This window comes from Carassius gibelio, chromosome A1, assembly GCF_023724105.1.
Source record: "Carassius gibelio isolate Cgi1373 ecotype wild population from Czech Republic chromosome A1, carGib1.2-hapl.c, whole genome shotgun sequence".
Classification (NCBI taxonomy): domain Eukaryota; kingdom Metazoa; phylum Chordata; class Actinopteri; order Cypriniformes; family Cyprinidae; genus Carassius; species Carassius gibelio.
Genome location: NC_068371.1, coordinates 21850687 through 21857129, shown reverse-complemented (window position 1 = coordinate 21857129; position 6443 = coordinate 21850687). Strand labels below are relative to the sequence as shown.

Here is a 6443-nt window from a genome sequence, read left to right as displayed (position 1 = left end):
ATGACATCTGGTGCGGAAGTTTGCAAGGAGTGTAAAGATGAAGCGCCGGTGCTGCACGGCGGTAGAGTTAGTTTGACGTTTGACATTCATTGGACGTTTTTTTTTTTTTTTTTTTTGGCCAATTAAACTCACTGAGCCCAAACTAACTCAGATAGTCATAAATATATGCCCTTTACACTGCACAACGCTTATTTTCTCGGGACAAAAAAATAACCTTTTAAATTAATTAAACAATTTAACTACGTGTCATTATAATGTAAAACCAATAATAAAATGTTCAGAAAAACATCCATGTTATTGCACAAAACTCCACTTTTGGAATTACCATTTATGTGTTTTATAATCATTTTACAACTTTTAATGTATGCAATACTATAAATCCATTAAACGACAACACCATTTGATCTAAAGGTATCAAACTAACTGTAAAATATTCAGAATATTATTCCCTATAATGCACAAGGTTTTTTTATTTTATTATTATGTCTTAATTGTTTTTATATACAGTACTGAGTCGATGTGTTTCATGTTTTATATACTGTGTCCACTTAAATTAAACTCTGACACTATTTGAGATAAAGGAATCAAACCAACTGTAAAATATTCAGAATATTATTCCCTATGATGCACAATACTTGTTTTTTCGAATTATGTACTGGATGCTTATTTTTCATATGTTTAATATACTGTACCATCTTGAATTAAACTCTGACATCCTAATAAATAATAATAATAATAATAATAATAATAATAATAATAATTAAACTCTAAAATCCTGTGTCCTCATTGGCTGCCTACCTGCATGATCACTCTTGAGAACACTTGTCTTGCACCTGATTCTGGGTCCCGATTGGATGTTTGTTTGCATGATCAGCACATGCACATGTAAAAAGTTCTAGTAATAATAATATAAAAACAGGCTTTGTGCATTATTTTTCCCTTTATACACTACCATTCAAAACTTTTGGGACAGTACTTTATTTTATTTTTTTGCATCACAGGAATAAAGGACATTTTATAATATATTCACATAGAAAATAGCTATTTTAAAATGTAATAATATTTCACAATATAACAAATATAAAATCTTACCACCCCAAAATATTTGAATGGTAGTGTCACATTTTCACATGTAATAACTTTATAATTAGCCATTTTTAATTGACAGCATTCATATGAGGATATCAGAATAATTGTGAAATGTTATCATGTTCAAAAATGAATTCAGGTTTTGTTTGCATGTTGTTTTCTTGTGTAGGTGAAGAGTATATCAGGAGCTTGATTGGCAACCCTAAACTCATGGACAGACTTGCATTGCAATTTGATGATCAAGGGTGTGCACTGTGATGGGTTATCAAGAAAGTGTTTAGTTCTTATATATTTTTATTGTTTTATTATGATATATCCTTCATGATTCATTATAGAATGAAATTACTGGCAGTAAGTTTCTGTTTCCAGAGCATCTGCCCTTATCCAGGATTCAGAGTGGCATTAAGAGCAGACTGTTCCTTCAGAACACGTTCCATGCCAACAGAGAAAACTATCTGGAGGGAAAGGTGTTCATAAATAGAGAGGGAGAGGAGATCAATGAGGTAAGCAGGCTAGCATTTAAAAAAGAACAGTAATTGATCATTTTTTACCCAAAGATGCAAACGTGCTCACTCTCAGGCCATCCAAAATGTAGATGAGTTTGTTTCTTCACTTGGAGAAATTTAGCGTTACATTACTCACTTGCTCACCAGTGGATCCTCTGCAGTGAATGGGTGCCGTCAGAATGAGCATTCAAACAGCTGATAAAAAAACACCTCACCATATTCTATGACTTTAGTAATCAATGAATGTTTTGTGAAATGAAAAACAGTGTAAGTTCTTAACTTAACCATTGTTTCTGCTGAAAATCCATAATAATTCTTCCTTCATTGAAGAAAGCTAAATTTTGGATAGAGGACTCGTATTGAAAGTGAAGTGACATTCAGGCAAGTATGGTGACCCAGACTCAGAATTTGTGCTCTGCATTTAACCCATCTAAAGTGCACACACACACACACACCACAACCCTAGGGTTAGGAGTCAAACTCTCTAACGACTAGGCCACGACTTCCCCGTATTGTAACCGGAAGTAATTAAAAACATCTTTATGATGGATTTGTTATTTACAAACACACAGCTTTTCAATTCCGCAGATGTTAATTGATGCTGACGAAAATGAGACTGAAAATAAGGTAAGATCAATCCCATAAGATCATTTGATTGACCATATAATTATTCAAATGTTTCCAAAGTCAGCATGGAGTTGAATCCGAAAGGTTCTGTTATGGCAGCTGTGTGCATTCTGGCAAAGTATATTGTGTGTATTTTGTCTGACCTGTATGATGATTTCTTGCTGTTGTGTTGTAGCTGAAGAGTGTTCCATCAGACTCTAGTGTGCTCAAGCCCACTGGACGAGTGGTGGGCGTTATTAAGAGGAACTGGAGGCCTTTCTGTGGGATGCTCTCACAGTCAATGATCAAAGAGGTAACAGTGCTTCACCACTAGCTCGGTTTCAGACACTGAGCTCTGTTGATTTTGCTTGCCCTTACTGGTGCCGTTGCTGGCAGTCTTGACAGTGACTTTGTCCTGCTTGGAACTGATTTAACCTTTTTTCCTTGGAAAATGCATTTTTTTAAATGAATGCTGTTCATTTGAACTTCATCAAATGATCCTGGAAAAAAAAATTGATTTCCACAAAAAAATGAAGCTGCGGAATGGATGAAAGATCTTGATTTGAGATCTTATATTGACAACGGGAGAGTTGAACTACTCTGCAAAGTCGACTCCATCATTTTCCAAAGGATTTCAATAGAGTTAAGTTCAGGACTCTGTGGTGGCCAGTTCATTCAAGAAAATGATACATCAAGCTCACTAAACCACTATGTCAAAAATTAATCTTAGAATAGTTGTCCAAGAATATGTACATGTGTGTGCAACAAAATTTGGTTCTTTTAAAGGGGATAATTATCTTCTATACCCTCTCTATAACATGCCAGAAACATGTTAATCACTACAATAATGATCCAATTGTTTTTTTTGTTTTTTTTTCAAAGAGAAACAAAGCTGAGATGTTCTCTGTGAGAAGATCTCCCGGATGCTAGGTGGCATCTCATTATATACCCTATACAGGGCGTTTCCAAATAGTCAAACTTTTCTTTATGTTTACAATTTTAATACTTTTATTATTATTATTATTTTATTTTATTATTTTACTACTTTTAAAAGGGCCCCTCCTTTGGTATAGACAAAGGCCCTGTCTGTATGTTTGACCACATGTTTCTCATCTGGTCTGTACAGTTTGGCCCCGTAGGCATATTTCTTTGTATACTTAACCTATAGGATTATAATGGAATAATAACTAGCAACAAAAATGGCTAGATTCACATTGATTATACTTGATTGATTAAAATCTTTTTAATAAAAATCTTCCACAAAGCTCTGTATGAAGATAGTCCTGAGGCGATAAATACACAGTATAAGAATATTTTTTTATATATAATCAATGTATTTTGCTCTCTGTATCCATGCCTGCTAAGTCATTTTAAGAATCTTTCTTGAACAAATACGATCGGTCTGATTTATTGTATTAATGAACTGTTTTGAATTTCGACCCCAGGCAACAAGGCACCTCTGGTTGGCCTAAATGCCCAAATACCCAAATGTAAGTGTCAATGATGTACAGTCTAAATTTTTTAGAAATGAGTTTTAAGCAACAGATGTTTGCAGAGATGTTTTTTTTTTTTTTTTGTAGACTTGAGTTTAATATTTTAAATCGTGCTCAATGTGTATTAAAAGCAACCTTTTCTGTATTTTTATTAAGAAGTTTTAAACATGAGTCTGGAAGCCTGGATGCTGGAATCCACCGATCCTTTTGAGGTCACTGTATTCCTTTTCTGGATGTCTCTCAGGGTCTTAGCTTCCTACCCAAGATGCCCTGGAGCATTACTGAGGAGCTGAAGTAGTCATGCATTTTGAAAGACTTTGTAGTGCGGGAATGTTTCACGATAACTGTTGAAATGCTCAAGGCTTGAAATTTATCAGAATTTTAAGATCAGAGCAGATCTTAGACCCCTCTGCGTATGTAGTGTGGATCCTTCTGGCTGTACGGATATTGATGATCCTCTTCACTGTCGGGAACTGGAGAATGGAAACCTGGAGGTATAGCAGCTTGCATAAATCATCACAATGTAAAGAGAATGTACTAGTGCTGTTGTGTTGGTGTTCACATTGCAGATGTCAGCCATTTTATTCGGCCATTTTATAATTCATTGTATGATAATGATCAAAGAAACACAGCTTTGTTTTAACTTCATTCAAAAACATTACAAAATCTTACCAACCCCAAACTTGTGAAAGCTAGTGTAGGCTTAAACAATAATAATAAAAAGAATTATTAGAGTTGTTAATGATGATCTATCCACAGTAATTGTAGTTCCTCATTAGGAATATAACCTCTAATCGTCTCGTGTTTTTCTATGTATAACTTTCTTTTAATTATCATGGTAAATTTTGTCATTTCATTTCACGGAGAATTGACATGGTTCCTGAACGTCTGAGTTCCAACTTGTGTTCTCTGCGGTCCAATGTCGAGAGGTGTGCTTCCTAGCATAACTATTATCACTCAGTTGGTTACCCTTTGTGTACACGTTTTATTATATATTTACATAGTAACTATCATTTTAAACCTTCACTGTCTAATGAGCACTTCCACCTTTAGGTTAGCATACTCTTGTATTTTGGAGAAGAACCACAATGCTGAAATCATCAGAGCTCACTTCAATAGCATCATTAACTCCAAGGTTTGCTACATTGAAGTTTCAAAAATGATATTTAAACTGATGGTTTATGATGGAATGTGCACTGTAAGGAATTGTTATTTTATCACGTAAGGCCTCCCTTACATACGCCGAAGCTCAGATGAGGATTGATGACACCACTATGAATGATGACATCACGAAGAGCCTGGGGGAATTAACTGGCTGGCCAAGATCTTAAAGAGCCGGAGGATTGCAAAAGGGTATTTCCATTTAAATAGAATAAATTCAATAATTTTGAAACACAGTTTTATCATGAAACAGTCTTTAACCTTTAACGTTGACCCAGTTTGAAAGAGTTGCTTATTATACTAATTTTTCAGGGCGCTGTTTCCATATCGACAGCGAGACTCACGACCCTATAGATCTGCAGTTTAAAGAACTGATTGTGAAATATAATCCCTTCTTTTTCCCCAAACTGCCTTTGTCTGGATTCTGGAAGTTAAAAACTTTAACATTTTTTCTCCAGGGAGACTAATTCTATCGTGGAGGAGTTCATGTTGTTGGCGAATATCTCTGATCCTGAAGACACTAATTAGCATGCGAATGTGTGTTTGATCAGGGTTGGAGCTAAACTCTGCAGCGCATTGGCCCTCCAGGAAAAAATTTGAATAACCCTGCTGTACATTATTAATTCTCCTATATGCCCCGCTTTTCTGAAATGCATAGCTCATTGTTCTGAGAAGTGAGGTGTGCTCTGATTGGCCAGTTATCCAGTGCGTTGTGATTGGCTGAATGTCTCATTTCTTCTTACAGTAAGAATTTGAACTAGTTTATATGATTGTTTAATAAGCACCTCATTATCGCTAAATAAACCTCTTTATGTCGATCAAGACTCTGACATGAAGTGAAGGTATTTAATATCATCCTGACCATTATTAAGGATAATTAAGGGATTTATTACACAACAATTTGGCAAATTTGTATTAAAGTATTTTTTTAAATCAGTGTACAGTACTGTTTTTGCTTTTATCTAGATTTGAACTTGCTAATGCAGTATTTTTTTTTTTTTTTTTTTTTTTGTCTAAGACAAACTGTGGAATTATTATATTGTATTTGAGCTATAATATTCTTTCACCCTACAAATCTGAGACTTATTGAAAAGAGAATGTTTTAAAAAGGATTTTTAAGGACTAAAAAAAAAAAAAAAAAAAAAAATTCTATTTTTCAGTTACATTTTTTTTGTCCAGTGAATACAATCATTTAAAATGGGAGATAAGTGTTATATTTAAGCAAAATAACTTCTGTTGTATTCAGGGTTGCCACACTTTCTGATCAATGAATTTCTGCGACTTAAAACCAAAATGCCAAACCCCAAAATTTAACTCTGAAGTTGAAACTTATGTGATTATGTGATGTGATGTGAAATTTGTCTGAAAACTACTTCTAATACAATCCACGTGAACACATTATGGAGTTCAATGGATTATCACAAGCTTTTAAGAGAATCCAAGCCACTGGCAATTTGTGTAGAATCAGATTTGATTGTATAGAATTACTTGATACAGCCAATAATATATATTGCATGCATAGATAAATAACCTGAGCATTTGCATATAGCACAGAATAAGTAAAATACATGATTTTTTTTTTATTAAA

General features: G+C 34.2%; 1 pseudogene; it reads left to right on the top strand.

The window, feature by feature from the left end:
* LOC128021206 (exosome complex exonuclease RRP44-like) lies at nucleotides 1–5383 on the top strand (annotated as a pseudogene).
* Nucleotides 5384–6443: the final 1060 nt, after the last annotated feature.